Below are 20,477 nucleotides of genomic sequence, written 5' to 3' on the forward strand. Positions count from 1 at the left end.
TAGGCCAGAGTCAGTGCACCACCTGAGAGGTAGGCCAGAGTCAGTGCACCACCTGAGAGGTAGGCCAGAGTCAGTGCACCACCTGAGAGGTAGGCCAGAGTCAGTGCACCACCTGAGAGGTAGGCCAGAGTCAGTGCACCACCTGAGAGGTAGGCCAGAGTCAGTGCACCACCTGAGAGGTAGGCCAGAGTCAGTGCACCACATGAGAGGTAGGCCAGAGTCAGTGCACCACCTGAGAGGTAGGCCAGAGTCAGTGCACCACCTGAGAGGTAGGCCAGAGTCAGTGCACCACCTGAGAGGTAGGCCAGAGTCAGTGCACCACCTGAGAGGTAGGCCAGAGTCAGTGCACCACCTGAGAGGTAGGCCAGAGTCAGTGCACCACCTGAGAGGTAGGCCAGAGTCAGTGCACCACCTGAGAGGTAGGCCAGAGTCAGTGCACCACCTGAGAGGTAGGCCAGAGTCAGTGCACCACCTGAGAGGTAGGCCAGAGTCAATGCACCACCTGAGAGGTAGGCCAGAGTCAGTGCACCACCTGAGATGTAGGCCAGAGTCAGTGCACCACCTGAGAGGTAGGCCAGAGTCAGTGCACCACCTGAGAGGTAGGCCAGAGTCAGTGCACCACCTGAGAGGTAGGCCAGAGTCAGTGCACCACCTGAGAGGTAGGTCAGAGTCAGTGCACCACCTGAGAGGTAGGCCAGAGTCAGTGCACCACCTGAGAGGTAGGCCAGAGTCAGTGCACCACCTGAGAGGTAGGCCAGAGTCAGTGCACCACCTGAGAGGTAGGCCAGAGTCAGTGCACCACCTGAGAGGTAGGCCAGAGTCAGTGCACCACCTGAGAGGTAGGCCAGAGTCAGTGCACCACCTGAGAGGTAGGCCAGAGTCAGTGCACCACCTGAGAGGTAGGCCAGAGTCAGTGCACCACCTGAGAGGTAGGCCAGAGTCAGTGCACCACCTGAGAGGTAGGCCAGAGTCAGTGCACCACCTGAGAGGTAGGCCAGAGTCAGTGCACCACCTGAGAGGTAGGCCGGAGTCAGTGCACCACCTGAGAGGTAGGCCAGAGTCAGTGCACCACCTGAGAGGTAGGCCAGAGTCAGTGCACCACCTGAGAGGTAGGCCAGAGTCAGTGCACCACCTGAGAGGTAGGCCAGAGTCAGTGCACCACCTGAGAGGTAGGCCAGAGTCAGTGCACCACCTGAGAGGTAGGCCAGAGTCAGTGCACCACCTGAGAGGTAGGCCAGAGTCAGTGCACCACCTGAGAGGTAGGCCAGAGTTAGTGCACCACCTGAGAGGTAGACCACAGTGCACCACCTGAGAGGTAGGCCAGAGTCAGTGCACCACCTGAGAGGTAGGCCAGAGTCAGTGCACCACCTGAGAGGTAGGCCAGAGTCAGTGCACCACCTGAGAGGTAGGCCAGAGTCAGTGCACCACCTGAGAGGTAGGCCAGAGTCAGTGCACCACCTGAGAGGTAGGCCAGAGTCAGTGCACCACCTGAGAGGTAGGCCAGAGTAAGTGCACCACCTGAGAGGTAGGCCAGAGTCAGTGCACCACCTGAGAGGTAGGCCAGAGTCAGTGCACCACCTGAGAGGTAGGCCAGAGTCAGTGCACCACCTGAGAGGTAGGCCAGAGTCAGTGCACCACCTGAGAGGTAGGCCAGAGTCAGTGCACCACCTGAGAGGTAGGCCAGAGTCAGTGCACCACCTGAGAGGTAGGCCAGAGTCAGTGCACCACCTGAGAGGTAGGCCAGAGTCAGTGCACCACCTGAGAGGTAGGCCAGAGTCAGTGCACCACCTGAGAGGTAGGCCAGAGTCAGTGCACCACCTGAGAGGTAGGCCAGAGTCAGTGCACCACCTGAGAGGTAGGCCAGAGTCAGTGCACCACCTGAGAGGTAGGCCAGAGTCAGTGCACCACCTGAGAGGTAGGCCAGAGTCAGTGCACCACCTGAGAGGTAGGCCAGAGTCAGTGCACCACCTGAGAGGTAGGCCAGAGTCAGTGCACCACCTGAGAGGTAGGCCAGAGTCAGTGCACCACCTGAGAGGTAGGCCAGAGTCAGTGCACCACCTGAGAGGTAGGCCAGAGTCAGTGCACCACCTGAGAGGTAGGCCAGAGTCAGTGCACCACCTGAGAGGTAGGCCAGAGTCAGTGCACCACCTGAGAGGTAGGCCAGAGTCAGTGCACCACCTGAGAGGTAGGCCAGAGTCAGTGCACCACCTGAGAGGTAGGCCAGAGTCAGTGCACCACCTGAGAGGTAGGCCAGAGTCAGTGCACCACCTGAGATGTAGGCCAGAGTCAGTGCACCACCTGAGAGGTAGGCCAGAGTCAGTGCACCACCTGAGAGGTATGCCAGAGTCAGTGCACCACCTGGGAGGTAGGCCAGAGTGTGCACCACCTGAGAGGTAGGCCAGAGTCAGTGCACCACCTGAGAGATAGGCCAGAGTCAGTGCACCACCTGAGAGGTAGGCCAGAGTCAGTGCACCACCTGAGAGGTAGGCCAGAGTCAGTGCACCACCTGAGAGGTAGGCCAGAGTCAGTGCACCACCTGAGAGGTAGGCCAGAGTCAGTGCACCACCTGAGAGGTAGGCCAGAGTCAGTGCACCACCTGAGAGGTAGGCCAGAGTCAGTGCACCACCTGAGAGGTAGGCCAGAGTCAGTGCACCACCTGAGAGGTAGGCCAGAGTCAGTGCACCACCTGAGAGGTAGGCCAGAGTCAGTGCACCACCTGAGAGGTAGGCCAGAGTCAGTGCACCACCTGAGAGGTAGGCCAGAGTCAGTGCACCACCTGAGAGGTAGGCCAGAGTCAGTGCACCACCTGAGAGGTAGGCCAGAGTCAGTGCACCACCTGAGAGGTAGGCCAGAGTCAGTGCACCACCTGAGAGGTAGGCCAGAGTCAGTGCACCACCTGAGAGGTAGGCCAGAGTCAGTGCACCACCTGAGAGGTAGGCCAGAGTCAGTGCACCACCTGAGAGGTAGGCCAGAGTCAGTGCACCACCTGAGAGGTAGGCCAGAGTCAGTGCACCACCTGAGAGGTAGGCCAGAGTCAGTGCACCACCTGAGAGGCCAGAGTCAGTGCACACCTGAGAGGTAGGCCAGAGTCAGTGCACCACCTGAGAGGTAGGCCAGAGTCAGTGCACCACCCAGAGTCAGTGCACCACCTGAGAGGTAGGCCAGAGTCAGTGCACCACCTGAGAGGTAGGCCAGAGTAAGTGCACCACCTGAGAGGTAGCCAGAGTCAGTGCACCACCTGAGAGGTAGGCCAGAGTCAGTGCACCACCTGAGAGGTAGGCCAGAGTCAGTGCACCACCTGAGAGGTAGGCCAGAGTTAGTGCACCACCTGAGAGTAGGCCAGAGTCAGTGCACCACCTGAGAGGTAGGCCAGAGTCAGTGCACCACCTGAGAGGTAGGCCAGAGTAAGTGCACCACCTGAGAGGTAGGCCAGAGTAAGTGCACCAACTGAGAGGTAGGCCAGAGTCAGTGCACCACCTGAGAGGTAGGCCAGAGTCAGTGCACCACCTGAGAGGTAGGCCAGAGTTAGTGCAGAGTCAGTGCACCTGAGAGGTAGGCCAGAGTCAGTGCACCACCTGAGAGGTAGGCCAGAGTCAGTGCACCACCTGAGAGGTAGGCCAGAGTCAGTGCACCACCTGAGAGGTAGGCCAGAGTCAGTGCACCACCTGAGAGGTAGGCCAGAGTCAGTGCACCACCTGAGAGGTAGGCCAGAGTCAGTGCACCACCTGAGAGGTAGGCCAGAGTCAGTGCACCACCTGAGAGGTAGGCCAGAGTCAGTGCACCACCTGAGAGGTAGGCCAGAGTCAGTGCACCACCTGAGAGGTAGGCCAGAGTCAGTGCACCACCTGAGAGGTAGGCCAGAGTCAGTGCACCACCTGAGAGGTAGGCCAGAGTCAGTGCACCACCTGAGAGGTAGGCCAGAGTCAGTGCACCACCTGAGAGGTAGGCCAGAGTCAGTGCACCACCTGAGAGGTAGGCCAGAGTCAGTGCACCACCTGAGAGGTAGGCCAGAGTCAGTGCACCACCTGAGAGGTAGGCCAGAGTCAGTGCACCACCTGAGAGGTAGGCCAGAGTCAGTGCACCACCTGAGAGGTAGGCCAGAGTCAGTGCACCACCTGAGAGGTAGGCCAGAGTCAGTGCACCACCTGAGAGGTAGGCCAGAGTCAGTGCACCACCTGAGAGGTAGGCCAGAGTCAGTGCACCACCTGAGAGGTAGGCCAGAGTCAGTGCACCACCTGAGAGGTAGGCCAGAGTCAGTGCACCAAGTGAGAGGTAGGCCAGAGTCAGTGCACCACCTGAGAGGTAGGCCAGAGTCAGTGCACCACCTGAGAGGTAGGCCAGAGTCAGTGCACCACCTGAGAGGTAGGCCAGAGTAAGTGCACCACCTGAGAGGTAGGTCAGAGTCAGTGCACCAACTGAGAGGTAGGCCAGAGTCAGTGCACCACCTGAGAGGTAGGCCAGAGTCAGTGCACCACCTGAGAGGTAGGCCAGAGTCAGTGCACCACCTGAGAGGTAGGCCAGAGTCAGTGCACCACCTGAGAGGTAGGCCAGAGTCAGTGCACCACCTGAGAGGTAGGCCAGAGTAAGTGCACCACCTGAGAGGTAGGTCAGAGTCAGTGCACCAACTGAGAGGTAGGCCAGAGTCAGTGCACCACCTGAGAGGTAGGCCAGAGTCAGTGCACCACCTGAGAGGTAGGCCAGAGTCAGTGCACCACCTGAGAGGTAGGCCAGAGTCAGTGCACCACCTGAGAGGTAGGCCAGAGTCAGTGCACCACCTGAGAGGTAGGCCAGAGTCAGTGCACCACCTGAGAGGTAGGCCAGAGTCAGTGCACCACCTGAGAGGTAGGCCAGAGTCAGTGCACCACCTGAGAGGTAGGCCAGAGTCAGTGCACCACCTGAGAGGTAGGCCAGAGTCAGTGCACCACCTGAGAGGTAGGCCAGAGTAAGTGCACCACCTGAGAGGTAGGTCAGAGTCAGTGCACCACCTGAGAGGTAGGCCAGAGTCAGTGCACCACCTGAGAGGTAGGCCAGAGTCAGTGCACCACCTGAGAGGTAGGCCAGAGTCAGTGCACCACCTGAGAGGTAGGCCAGAGTCAGTGCACCACCTGAGAGGTAGGCCAGAGTCAGTGCACCACCTGAGAGGTAGGCCAGAGTCAGTGCACCACCTGAGATGTAGGCCAGAGTCAGTGCACCACCTGAGAGGTAGGCCAGAGTCAGTGCACCACCTGAGAGGTAGGCCAGAGTCAGTGCACCACCTGAGAGGTAGGCCAGAGTCAGTGCACCACCTGAGAGGTAGGCCAGAGTCAGTGCACCACCTGAGAGGTAGGCCAGAGTCAGTGCACCACCTGAGAGGTAGGCCAGAGTCAGTGCACCACCTGAGAGGTAGGCCAGAGTCAGTGCACCACCTGAGAGGTAGGCCAGAGTCAGTGCACCACCTTAGAGGTAGGCCAGAGTCAGTGCACCACCTGAGAGGTAGGCCACAGTGCACCACCTGAGAGGTAGGCCACAGTGCACCACCTGAGAGGCAGGCCACAGTGCACCACCTGAGAGGTAGGCCAGAGTCAGTGCACCACCTGAGGTAGGCCAGAGTCAGTGCACCACCTGAGAGGTAGGCCAGAGTCAGTGCACCACCTGAGAGGTAGGCCAGAGTAAGTGCACCACCTGAGAGGTAGGCCAGAGTAAGTGCACCACCTGAGAGGTAGGCCACAGTGCACCACCTGAGAGGTAGGCCAGAGTCAGTGCACCACCTGAGAGGTAGGCCAGAGTCAGTGCACCACCTGAGGGCCAGAGTAGGCCAGAGAGGTAGGCCAGAGTCAGTGCACCACCTGAGAGGTAGGCCAGAGTCAGTGCACCACCTGAGAGGTAGGCCAGAGTTAGTGCACCACCTGAGAGGTAGACCAGAGTCAGTGCACCACCTGAGAGGTAGGCCAGAGTCAGTGCACCACCTGAGAGGTAGGCCAGAGTCAGTGCACCACCTGAGAGGTAGGCCAGAGTCAGTGCACCACCTGAGAGGTAGGCCAGAGTCAGTGCACCACCTGAGAGGTAGGCCAGAGTCAGTGCACCACCTGAGAGGTAGGCCAGAGTCAGTGCACCACCTGAGAGGTAGGCCAGAGTCAGTGCACCACCTGAGAGGTAGGCCAGAGTCAGTGCACCACCTGAGAGGTAGGCCAGAGTCAGTGCACCACCTGAGAGGTAGGCCAGAGTCAGTGCACCACCTGAGAGGTAGGCCAGAGTCAGTGCACCACCTGAGAGGTAGGCCAGAGTCAGTGCACCACCTGAGAGGTAGGCCAGAGTCAGTGCACCACCTGAGAGGTAGGCCAGAGTCAGTGCACCACCTGAGAGGTAGGCCAGAGTCAGTGCACCACCTGAGAGGTAGGCCAGAGTCAGTGCACCACCTGAGAGGTAGGCCAGAGTCAGTGCACCACCTGAGAGGTAGGCCAGAGTCAGTGCACCACCTGAGAGGTAGGCCAGAGTCAGTGCACCACCTGAGAGGTAGGCCAGAGTCAGTGCACCACCTGAGAGGTAGGCCAGAGTCAGTGCACCACCTGAGAGGTAGGCCAGAGTCAGTGCACCACCTGAGAGGTAGGCCAGAGACACTGCACCCCCTCAGAGGTAGGCCAGAGTCAGTGCACCACCTGAGAGGTAGGCCAGAGTCAGTGCACCACCTGAGAGGTAGGCCAGAGTCAGTGCACCACCTGAGAGGTAGGCCAGAGTCAGTGCACCACCTGAGAGGTAGGCCAGAGTCAGTGCACCACCTGAGAGGTAGGCCAGAGTAGGCCAGAGTAGTGCACCACCTGAGAGGTAGGCCAGAGTCAGTGCACCACCTGAGATGTAGGCCAGAGTCAGTGCACCAAGTGAGAGGTAGGCCAGAGTCAGTGCACCACCTGAGAGGTAGGCCAGAGTCAGTGCACCACCTGAGAGGTAGGCCAGAGTCAGTGCACCACCTGAGAGGTAGGCCAGAGTCAGTGCACCACCTGAGAGGTAGGCCAGAGTAAGTGCACCACCTGAGAGGTAGGTCAGAGTCAGTGCACCAACTGAGAGGTAGGCCAGAGTCAGTGCACCACCTGAGAGGTAGGCCAGAGTCAGTGCACCACCTGAGAGGTAGGCCAGAGTCAGTGCACCACCTGAGAGGTAGGCCAGAGTCAGTGCACCACCTGAGAGGTAGGCCAGAGTCAGTGCACCACCTGAGAGGTAGGCCAGAGTCAGTGCACCACCTGAGAGGTAGGCCAGAGTAAGTGCACCACCTGAGAGGTAGGTCAGAGTCAGTGCACCAACTGAGAGGTAGGCCAGAGTCAGTGCACCACCTGAGAGGTAGGCCAGAGTCAGTGCACCACCTGAGAGGTAGGCCAGAGTCAGTGCACCACCTGAGAGGTAGGCCAGAGTCAGTGCACCACCTGAGAGGTAGGCCAGAGTCAGTGCACCACCTGAGAGGTAGGCCAGAGTCAGTGCACCACCTGAGAGGTAGGCCAGAGTCAGTGCACCACCTGAGAGGTAGGCCAGAGTCAGTGCACCACCTGAGAGGTAGGCCAGAGTAAGTGCACCACCTGAGAGGTAGGTCAGAGTCAGTGCACCAACTGAGAGGTAGGCCAGAGTCAATGCACCACCTGAGAGGTAGGCCAGAGTCAGTGCACCACCTGAGAGGTAGGCCAGAGTCAGTGCACCACCTGAGATGTAGGCCAGAGTCAGTGCACCACCTGAGAGGTAGGCCAGAGTCAGTGCACCACCTGAGAGGTAGGCCAGAGTCAGTGCACCACCTGAGAGGTAGGCCAGAGTCAGTGCACCACCTGAGAGGTAGGCCAGAGTCAGTGCACCACCTGAGAGGTAGGCCAGAGTCAGTGCACCACCTGAGAGGTAGGCCAGAGTCAGTGCACCACCTGAGAGGTAGGCCAGAGTCAGTGCACCACCTGAGAGGTAGGCCAGAGTCAGTGCACCACCTGAGAGGTAGGCCAGAGTCAGTGCACCACCTTAGAGGTAGGCCAGAGTCAGTGCACCACCTGAGAGGTAGGCCAGAGTCAGTGCACCACCTGAGAGGTAGGCCACAGTGCACCACCTGAGAGGTAGGCCACAGTGCACCACCTGAGAGGTAGGCCAGAGTCAGTGCACCACCTGAGGTAGGCCAGAGTCAGTGCACCACCTGAGAGGTAGGCCAGAGTCAGTGCACCACCTGAGAGGTAGGCCAGAGTAAGTGCACCACCTGAGAGGTAGGCCAGAGTAAGTGCACCACCTGAGAGGTAGGCCACAGTGCACCACCTGAGAGGTAGGCCAGAGTCAGTGCACCACCTGAGAGGTAGGCCAGAGTCAGTGCACCACCTGAGGTAGGCCAGAGTCAGTGCACCACCTGAGAGGTAGGCCAGAGTCAGTGCACCACCTGAGAGGTAGGCCAGAGTAAGTGCACCACCTGAGAGGTAGGCCAGAGTCAGTGCACCAACTGAGAGGTAGGCCAGAGTCAGTGCACCACCTGAGAGGTAGGCCAGAGTCAGTGCACCACCTGAGAGGTAGGCCAGAGTCAGTGCACCACCTGAGAGGTAGGCAAGAGTCAGTGCACCACCTGAGAGGTAGGCCAGAGTCAGTGCACCACCTGAGAGGTAGGCCAGAGTCAGTGCACCACCTGAAAGGTAGGCCAGAGTCAGTGCACCACCTGAGAGGTAGGCAAGAGTCAGTGCACCACCTGAGAGGTAGGCCAGAGTCAGTGCACCACCTGAGAGGTAGGCCAGAGTCAGTGCACCACCTGAAAGGTAGGCCAGAGTCAGTGCACCACCTGAGAGGTAGGCCAGAGTCAGTGCACCACCTGAGAGGTAGGCCAGAGTCAGTGCACCACCTGAGAGGTAGGCCAGATTCAGTGCACCACCTGAGAGGTAGGCCAGAGTCAGTGCACCACCTGAGAGGTAGGTCAGAGTCAGTGCACCACCTGAGAACAGTCAGTAAGTTACACCAGACAACCCATAAGCAAGACCTGGTAACATGAGCTTGAGCGGAATCCCACCCCTTCCATCGTCAGTCCTAACCCTTCCATCTTTAGTCCGATCCCTTCCATCTTCAATCCCACCCCTTCCATCTTCAGTCCCATCCCTTCCATCTTCAGTCCCATCCCTTCCATCTTCAATCCCATCCCTTCCCTCTTCAATCCCACCCCTTCCATTTCAGTCCCATCCCTTTCATCTTCAGTCCCATCCCTTCCATCTTCATTCCCACCCCTTCCATCTTCAATCCCACCCCTTCCATCTTCAGGCCCATCCCTTCCATCTTCAGTCCTACCCCTTCCATCTTCATTCCCACCCGTTCCATCTTCAGTCCCATCCCTTCCATCTTCAGTCCTACCCCTTCCGTCTTCAGTCCCACCCTTTCCATCTTCAATCTCGCCCCTCCCATCTTCAGTTCCACCCCTTCCGTCCTGAGTCCTGCCTCTTCCATCCTCAGTCCCATCCCTTCCATATTCAGTACCACCCCTTCCATCCTCAGACCTACCCGTTCCATCCTCAGTCCCATCCCATCCATCGTTAGTGCCACCCCTTCTATCTTTATTCCCTCAACTCCCTAACGCCACTCTCATCTTAGCGTTCCTCCACTCCTTCCTTATACCATGTTCCCTCCTACCCTACCACTTCTTTCCTCCCAATCACGTAATCACCCATCTCTCTTCCCCCTTCACCTCAATAAGACCCTCCTAAACACCACCTCCACCTCCGTATCATCCCTCCACCCTCCCTCGCATCCCTCCACCCTCCCTCGCATCCTCCAGGTCTAAGACGGCAACCTGGTAGCGCCTATGGTGATGTGTGGCGGCGTAAATATGTCCTGACGCCAGCAAGGGCAATATTTTAGGGGCGTGAAATAGGTTTAACGTTATGGGAGCCAGGAAGACTTCAGTGGAAAACCAATACTGAGGAGCAAGGTATGGGGGCTGCAGGAGAGAGAGAGACAGAGACAGAGAGATAGAGAGAGAGAGACAGAGACAGAGAGAGAAAGTGTATGTGTGTATTTACCTATTTGTATTTACCTATTTTTGATTGCAGGGATCGATTCACAGCTTGTGTGTGTTTGTATACTTATTAAGCAAGATAGCGTATATCCGCAGTGTGTTGCTACTCTGTTATAAATAACACTTGCAAAGTGGCAACAAATCCTAGCTATGTTTACATGTTGCATTCATCAAACAGAATTGTTTACAGAAAGTGAGTATAGGAGATAGGGAGCAAGATAAGGATAGCGAAATGGGGTCGAGTGAGGAATGAGTGTGATAGAGGGGATGATATGGATGGACGAACGGGATGGGAACTATGAATGCATGAATAAAATGAGAGGGAGGGATAAAGAGAGTGGGTGGGGGGATGGATGAAGGGAGTTGGTGGCAGGGATGGATAAAATGGGAGCAAGGGAGGGTGGGAAGAATGGGGTCGAATGGATGAAATGTTGGAAGGGATGAGAATACAGAGGAATGGAGGGATTAGGAGAAAGGGATGAACGAACGAGGTGGGAATAAGGGATGGAAGGAGGAGGTGGTCGAGAAGGATGCATTAATTAAAGGATTGTTGGGAGGGAGAGAGAGAGAGAGAGAGGGACAAAACAAGGGGATGGGAGAAAGGGATAAAAAAAAATGGGGTAAGAGGGTGAGATGGAAGAAGAGAACATTCATGAGTAAACATAATCAGTCCCTAAAGAACAGAAATCAGAGAACATGTCGATAAGAACTCAGAGATGGTACAAGGAGCCAAGAATCGAACCCTTCAAACATAGCTAGGTGAGCACAAGTACCTCATAGACACGTATTCTGTGACTCCCAGTAACAAACACAGCTGCAATAACACGTTAACAATTTCCTGAGAATTAACGGGAATCTAGGATGCTGCAGGATGGCAGGACAGAGGTGCGGGGAAAGGCAATTGGTCGTTCTAGCGTCGCCTCTGTTTCTCCTTACCAATCTACCGTCTAACCCATGCAAGGGTCGAGGATCTTCCAGCTAATTCGGACGAAGCTGTAACGATGTACGACGCCTCTATAATTGCCTTCTGAAATTTCCAACACCATGTGTCTGTATCCACAATACTAGATAATTGCTTTCTGGCTAGCAGGAGATTATGGATTCTGCTAGCTCTCCTTCCAGGGTATCTTGATGCTAAAGGAGATATTTGTCATGGTATGATTTAAGCGAATTGTTGATTTAATAAAAGTTTGCTCTGCACCAAGAGTTTCTGTATTACATATATTTATCGGCACACTGCCCTCCACTCTCCAGAGCTTTCCTTGTTCAAGGCAAAAATGGTGCGATTTTATCCAGCCAAGACAGGACTCTCAGCAATGGCTTCAAGTTGGAAAAGTTCAGATTCAGGAAGGATATAGGAAAGCACTGGTTTGGTAATAGAGTTGTGGATGAGTGGAACAAACTCCCGAGTACCGTCAAAGAAGCTAAGACCTTGTGTAGTTTTAAAAATAGGTTGGATAAATACATGAGTGGGTGTGGGTGGGTGTGAGTTGGACCTGACTAGCTTTTGCTACCAGGTCTGGTGCCGTGCTCCTTCCTTAAGCAGAAATGACCTGACTAGGTGGTCATTGTTCTAGGCTGGGGGGGTGGCATGGACCTGCTTCGCATGGGTCAGTAGGCCTGTTGCAGTGTTCATTCTTATGTTCTTATATTATAACAATGCTTCGTTTTTCGAAAATCAAGTCTTGTTGAGCTTCAAACGAAGTTAAATGCTGTTACAATAAGTGTTTTCTCCATCTTGTAGGCTTCACAGCACGCTCAGGACAGCAATATTGTCATGATGCAGGCTTTTACTTGGTGTGTCGTGTGTCTTGTATTCTCGTCCAGTTGTTTACGGCCCATGGAGATCACACTGGACCCTCATATCTTTCAAGTAGGAGCCTACGGAAGTCATGCTTGTTATCCACTGCACTGTCCTCATGCTAGGGATATCCATCCGATAATCCTTAATGTATCTTGAAGCATTTCCCTCGACTTAGTTCTCTCCTAGACACACTTCTTATAGCTGCACTTATCCTCCCTGGATACACCTATCCTCTCATTACCAAACTAATTTTTACACTGCAGCATCTATTCTCTCCTTACCGCACACCTATTCTCCCAGTGCTGCACCTATTAGCCCTTGCTGCATATATCCTTACCCTGTCACATCTATTCTCCCTTTGCCGCACCGATCCACCTGATGGACTTGTGTCAGCAGTCAGTTCATTTTGAGTCTAGTTGTTTAGTGTACCACGAGGAGGCAGTGCACAGTGCTGCCATCTATCTGAATGGCAACAGGCACCTCGTCCATGTCGTCCCTCGGACCCCCCCCCATCCTCCCAACTGTATCATTATTATTACTAACATAAGATCACAGTAAACAGGTGATATCACAATATGCAAAACAATCACTGTGAAAAAAATAGTGAAATTCCCAAACCCTTTCGTGATTTCCCACATTGTCATGGAGCTGTAAACATAAAAGATCAACACAGAGGCATATAAGTGCTAAACTATACCTCGCAGTTCCCTTAAAACACCTGACCTTTTATGATAATGTAGGTAGGTAGTGAAGGATCTGTCAGTCACAGCTTATATTCTACTCAAACTTTAAGATTTTAACTTGTTTAATGTATATTAAATTCTTTCCAAATATTATTAATTATAAATAAATCCAGTTTGTATAATCCAAAAACAATATTCATATTATTCTCAAAACTATTTTTCATAAAACTTGATTCTGTAATATTTATCTCGACCAAGACCTGCTATATATAACTTTCTCAGCCTTTTGAAACTCAATTAGATGGTTAAAATCTCTCACATGAATAAACAGAGCATCAGAATCTTGTCCACTTCCAATTCTATATTTATGTTGTGTTAAACTTAGTTCAAGACTTTTCCCAGTTTGACCATAAACTTTATTGCATATTTAAAAGGAACATTTTAAACACACCCTTCTGTATTTTTTTGGTATTTTTTTATCAAATGTTTATTTACTGTATCAAGATTTTTATATACAACTTTGATATTAAAATTCTTAAGTATAGAAGGCATATCAACCAAGCTTTCATGGTAAGGGAGAACCAACATATTTTTAGGTGAATGAAGTTGGGTGTCCTTTTTTAAACTATAAACAGCATTTGTAGCAATTTTTAAAGATTTATCAATTAAGATTTTTGAGTGCTTTAGATGATTAGCAATTTCATAAATCTTCATATATGAACTCCTGGCTACAAATACGCAAATCTCTCAAAAACATTGATGTGAATGCAGAAAGTTTAACTCCATCTTAATGTGAAGAACAATAGTACACATAGGAACAGTTATGTGTTGGTTTTCTGTAAATTTTAAATTTTAAATCATGGTTTCCCCTATTAATTAAAACATCTAGAAAAGGCAAAGAGTTAGTTTGTTCAAGCTTAACAGTATAATTTATAGAATGAGCTAGACTATTTAATTAAACAGGAAAATGGATTATATCCATATTCTTAGGCGTAAGACATTAAATATCATGAACATATATGTACCACTTAGCTCTACTAGGAAGGATTTTGTTAAACAATAGGAAACTTAATAAATCATCAACTAGAACTTGTGTAAACAAGGAAGTAACATTTAAATCATTTAAATCAGTCACGGTGCTTAATTTATCCACTAAATCTATATTGTTTTTAACATTAAAGTAAAAAATTGTTTCCAACAATTTGGCTCGACACATCTACTAGACATTTAGATAATTTATAGAAGACTGAACCTATGGAGCTAATAAAAGGTCCGGCTGGATTACCTGGTTTGTGGTTTTTTTTATTAATTCCTACTTATACAGTAGAGAGAGATTGGTGGTTATGAATTTTTTAATTAATTTATCTTTCCCTCTCAGTAGTTGTTTTACTGTTTTATTAGTGAATAAATTAAGAGCCACACTGATTTAAATGAGTTCACTATACTTAATTTTGATGTTACTTCCTTGTTTACAAAAGTTCCAGTTCAAGATTTAAGTTTCTCATCTGAAAAGCTTATTAATTACGATTTACCATTGCCAGTACCTACTATCATTAAACTTAGTAAACTTTGTATTGTTGATGGAAAGTTTGTGTTTAATGACGAGTTTTACACTCTGAAGTTTGGTATGGCAATGGGAAATCCTCTTTCTCTTTCTCTCTCTTTCGATATATATATATATCGCATGCTCTCGCGAATTCCTTGCATTGTTCAAATCTCTAGTAAGGCTGATGCATGCAGGGGATGAGATGAAAAGCTGTAAGCCTTCTCCCTGAAAGCTGGCTGCCTTGGATCAAACGTGTAGCGCATGCTACACGCCAAGGTATTGGTCCAGTGTGGGTAGATTGGTAAAGCACTGCGTACCTTGTCCTAAGGTTCGTAGGTTCGAGTCTCCTTCAGCCAGAGATCAGTGTTTGTGTATATTTCGCATGCTCTCGCGAATTCCTTGCATTGTTCAAATCTCTAGTAAGGCTGATGCATGCAGGGGATGAGATGAAAAGCTGTAAGCCTTCTCCCTGAAAGCTGGCTGCCTTGGATCAAACGTGTAGCGCATGCTACACGCCAAGGTATTGGTCCAGTGTGGGTAGATTGGTAAAGCACTGCGTACCTTGTCCTAAGGTTCATAGGTTCGAGTCTCCTTCAGCCAGAGATCAGTGTTTGTGTATATTTCGCATGCTCTCGCGAATTCCTTGCATATATATATATATATATATATATATATATATATATATATATATATATATATATATGTGTGTGTGTGTGTGTGTGTGTGTGTGTGTGTGTGTGTGTCGTGCCGAATATGTAAAACTGGTCAGTTAGCAAGAACTCATTTAAAATTAAGTCCGTTTTAAAATGTTCTCTTATACGTTTAAAGATATATTTTTTTCATTAATGTTAATGTAAAAAATTTAAATTTTGCTCCAAAAGAATCTTAAAAAACTTAGCTAACCTTATTATAACAAGAACAATTTATTTTATCCTAACCCAACTAAACATATTTTAGATTTGTTTACAATAATTTAATAAACAAACACAGTGAAATATATTTTTTTTCGTTAGGTTCAGAATGATTTTGGCGAAATTATTTTATACACAAATTTTCGCTTGTCCTATATGGCAAGATGAGCGTTGCTATTTAAGCCAAGATCTCAAGTTCTGCCTATTCGGCACGACATATATATATATATATATATATATATATATATATATATATATATATATATATATATATATATATATATATATATATATACAAACACTGATCTCTGGCTGAAGGAGACTCGAACCTACGAACCTTGGAACAAGGTACGCAGCGAATTCCTTGCATTGTTCAAATCTCTAGTAAGGCTGATGCATGCAGGGGATGAGATGAAAAGCTGTAAGCCTTCTCCCTGAAAGCTGGCTGCCTTGGATCAACGTGTAGCGCAAGATGCACGCCAAGGTATTGTCCAGTGTGGGTAGATTGGTATAGCGCTGCGTACCTTGTTCCAAGGTTCGTAGGTTCGAGTCTCCTTCAAGCCAGAGATCAGTGTTTGTGTATATTTCGCCTGATCTTGCGAATTCCTTGCACACACACACACACACACACACACATATATATATATATATATATATATATATATATATATATATGCAATAAGATCACAGTAAACAGGTGATTTCAAAATATGCAAAACAACCACTGTGAAAGAATAGAGAAATTTCAAACGCTTTCGTGACTACTCACATTATCAAGGAACAGTTGTTCCTTGATAATGTGAGTAGTCACGAAAGCGCTTGGAATTTCTGTTTTCTTTCACAGTGGTTGTTTATATATATATATATATATATATATATATATATATATATATATATATATATATATATATATATATATATATGACCCATGCGGAGCAGGTTCATGTCCCCCCCCCCGGATTAGCCCAATGACCCACCCCCTTGGAGTAGCCCAATGACCCATCCAGTCTGGTCACTTCCACTCAAGGATAGAGCACGGCACCAGACCCAGCAGCACAAGCTAGTCAGGTCCAACTCACACCCACCCACACCCACTCATGTATTTATCTAACCTATTTTTAAAACTACTCAACGTTTTAGCCTGAGTAACTGTAGTCGAGAGTTTGTTCCACTCATCCACGACTCTATTACCAAACCAGTGCTTTCCTATATCCTTCCTGAATCTGAATTTTTCGAACTTGAAACCATTGCTGCGAGTCCTGTCTTGGCTGGAAGTTTTCAGCACGCTATTTACATCCTTTTCATTTATTCCTGTTTTCCATTTATACACCTCGATCATATCCCCCCTAATTCTACACCTTTCGAGAGAGTGCAGATTCAGGGCCCTCAGTCTATCCTCATATGGAAGATTTCTGATACATGGGATCGTCTTTGTCATCCCCTTCTGTATGTTTTCCAGAGCATTTATATCCATTCTGTAATACGGTGACCAGAACTGAGCAGCATAGTCTAAATGAGGCCCAACCAAGGATATATAGAGTTGAGGAACAACCTGAGGACTTCTATTATTTATACTTCTAGATATGAAGCCAAGAATTCTGTTAGCTTTATTGCAAACACTAATGCACTGTTGTCTTCGTTTTAGATTACTGCTAACCAGAACTCCTAAATCATTTTCGCAATCAGTAGTATTAAGATCTATATTATTTAGCTTATATGTGGCATGGTTATTTAACTGTCCAACATTTAGAACTTTGCATTTGTCAATATTAAACTGCGTCTGCCACTTCTCCGACCATTGCATCAGTCTATTCAAATCATCCTGGAGTGCTCTAGTGTCCTCATTAAAATGAATTGGACGGCCTATTTTGGTGTCATCAGCAAATTTGCTTATGTCGCTATTTATTCCCCCATCTATGTCGTTTATGTAAATTGTGAACAACAACGGGCCCAACACTGACCCCTGAGAAACACCCGCTTGTGACGTGCCCCCATTCTGATTTCTCCACATTCATGCAAACTCTCTGCTGCCTATTTGTCAGCCATGGCTCTACCCAGGAAAAAATTTCTCCTATTCCGTGTGCCTTAAGTTTTCTCAATAGCCTCTGGTGTGGAACTCTGTCAAAAGCCTTACTGAAGTCCATATTCACAATATCATATTCATTACCTTGATCTATCTCCTCAAACACCTTAGTGAAAAAAGTTAGTAAATTCGTAAGTCAGGAACGCCCCTTTGTAAAACCGTGTTGAGATTCATTAATCAATCTGTGGTAAGGCTTATTAGTCTATAGTTCGTAACCAAGGACCTGTCACCTGCCTTGCAAATAGGTATTACATGTGCCATTTTCCACTTATCAGGCACTATGCCAGTTTGTTCCTGGCAAACAGTTCATCAGGTCCTGGGGATTTGTTAGGTTTTAATTTCTCTGTTTGTCTGAGGACCATGTCACTAGTTACCGCAATCGTACATAGTTTATTATCCTGTTCTACATAATCTATTATTTCAGGAATATCACTAGTATTTTCCTGGGTGAAAAATGAGAGGAAGTAGGTATTGAGAATTTCACACATATCCTTATCACTGTCAGTGATCTGACCAGAGCTACTCTTAAGTGGGCTAGTCTTGTCCCTAATCTTACTTCTGTCTACATGAAAGAACCCTTTTGGATTAGTCTTTGAATCCCTTGCGACCTTAGCCTCATAATCCCTTTTTGCTTTTCTTATTCCTTTCTTTATTTCTCTCTCTAATTGAATATATTGATTTCTTAACTGCCCATCCTTTCTTTTGATACGCCTGTATATGCCTCTTTTTTGACCAGTGAGATGTTTTAATCTATTGTTCATCCATTTGGGATCATTTTTGTTAGATCTAATTTTCCTACTCGGAACAAAAGTTGTCTGGGCAGCTAGAACTATGCTCTGAAAAACTTCATATTGGCAACCAAGATCACCTACCTGATCCATAGTCAGGACATCCCAATTTAGCCCACCCAGGTAATTTTTCAGTCCCATAAAGTCGACCATGCGAAAATCTGGGACAGTGATTTGATTGCAGTTATCTGGGTAATTCCATGACATATTGAAACTAAGTGATTTGTGATCACTTTCCCCAAGCTTATCAAGATTATTAATTAGTGAATCTTTATTGGCAAGAACCAAGTCAAGCAGATTGTTTCCTCTAGTTGGTTCTGTCACAACCTGTTCTAAAAAACAATCCTGAACCGTATCAAGAAAGTCACTTGACTCAAGATTTCCTGTCATATTGTTCCAATCAATTTGTCTAAAGTTAAAATCTCCCATTATCACAGCATTTTCATATCTAGATGCCTTATGAATTTCGTCCCAAAACAGCTTACTGCACTCACTATCAAGGTTTCGGGGCCTATAAATGACACCCAAAATTAATTTGTCACGTCCCTCGAGAAACTAGCCAAACAGATTCTGTGTTCGATGTTTCTAATCTTATATCATGTCTAAGACAACAATTTAAATTTTCTCTGACATACATCGCCACTCCACCACCCTTCCTGTTGACCCTATCAGTGTGGAATAGTTTATATATATATATATATATATATATATATATATATATATATATATATATATATATATATATATATATGTGTATATATATATATATATATATATATATATATATATATATATATATATATATATATATATATATATATATATATATATAAAGCTGTCGTGCCGAATAGGCAGAACTTGCGATTTTGACTTAAATGGCAACGCTCATCTTGCCATATAGGACAAGCGAAAATTTGTGTATGCAATAATTTCGCCAAAATCATTCTGAACCTAACGAAAAAAATATATTTCACTGTGTTCGTTTAGTACTAAATTATTGTAAACGTATTTAAAATATATTTAGTTGGGTTAGGCTAAAATAAATTGTTCTTGCTATAATAAGGTTAGGTAAGTTTTCTAAGATTCTTTTGGTGCAAAATTATAAATTTTTACATTAACATTAATGAAAAAAATATATCATTAAACGTATAAGAGAAAATTTTAGAAAAGACTTAATTTTAAATGAGTTCTTGCTAATTGACCAGTTTTACCTATTCGGAACAACATATATATATATATATATATATATATATATATATATATATATATATATATATATATATATATAATGTGTGTGTGTGTACTCGCTTAATTGTACTCACATGATTGTGGTTGCATGGGTCGAGACTCAGCTCCTGGCTCCACCTCTTCACCGACCGCTACTAGGTCCTCTCTCCCCCTGCTCCATGAGCTTTATCATACCTCGTCTTAAAACGATGTATAGTTCCTGCCTCCACTACATCGCTTGCCAGACTTTTCCACTTCCTAATAACTCTATGACTGAAGAAATACTTCCTAACATCCCTTTGACTCATCTGAGTCTTCAGCTTCCAATTGTGATCCCTTGTTTCTGTGTCCCATCTCTGGAACATCCTGTTTCTGTTCACCTTGTCTATTCCCCCGCAGTATCTTGTATGTCGTTATCATGTCTCCCCTAAACCTTTTGTCCTCCAGTGTCGTCAGTACGATTTCCCTCAACCTTTCTTCTTAGGACATTCCCCTGAGCTCTTGAACTAGCCTTGTTGCAAACCTTTGCACTTTCTCTAATTTCTTGACGTGTGTGTGTGTGTGTCTCTCCTGCCGAATAGGTAAATTTTGCTATTTTGGGTTAAATAGCAACGCTCTTCTTGCCCAATAAGGGAAGAAGATTTATTTTTTTCAATTATGTTAATGTAAAAAAATAATAATTTTGTACCATAAGAATCTTAGAAAACTTACCTAACCTTATTATAACAAGAACAATTTAATTTAGCCTAACCCAACTAAATATATTTAAGATAAGTTTACAATAATTTAATAATCAAGCACAGTGAAATATATTTTTTTCATTAGGTTCAGAACGAATTTTGCGAAATTATTGCATACGCAAATTTTTGCTTGCTTTATTCGGCAAGAAGTGTTGCTATTAAAGCTAAAATAGCAAGTTTTACCTATTCGGCACGACACACAAATATGTATATATATATATATATATATATATATATATATATATATATATATATATATGAATTGTAATGAAACCTCGAAACATATAGGTATGTACATATTTCTAAATCGTTTCTTTTGTGGTATTCCTTGCATTTCGTTTTACCCGTAATCGTTTATGAGTGAGAGGAAAACCTATCAACTTTTATTTAGTTTACCATGGTGATCAATGTGCAGGTTGTCCGCTGCTCTGATCCTTCTGTGCCTGTGTTACCTGGACGTGGTGGAGCCTCTTCCTGTTCCATAAAATTTAAATTTTAAATAAAAATTCTTATTATTTTTGATGTTTTTTTTCCGAGCAAATCAAAGAGTAACATGTTAGGTTCCGTGATCACTCCACTGATATGGCTGCCGCTCACATATCTCCTGCCTTTTTCCACTCTGGTTTGTCGTTAACAGAAAAGGAGAAAAAATTAGCAAATTGTAACTACCATATTTATTTAAACTGTCGTCTTTTTATTTGGAAAAATGAGTGAGT

This window comes from Cherax quadricarinatus, chromosome 7 (assembly GCF_038502225.1).
Source record: "Cherax quadricarinatus isolate ZL_2023a chromosome 7, ASM3850222v1, whole genome shotgun sequence".
Classification (NCBI taxonomy): Eukaryota; Metazoa; Arthropoda; class Malacostraca; order Decapoda; family Parastacidae; genus Cherax; species Cherax quadricarinatus.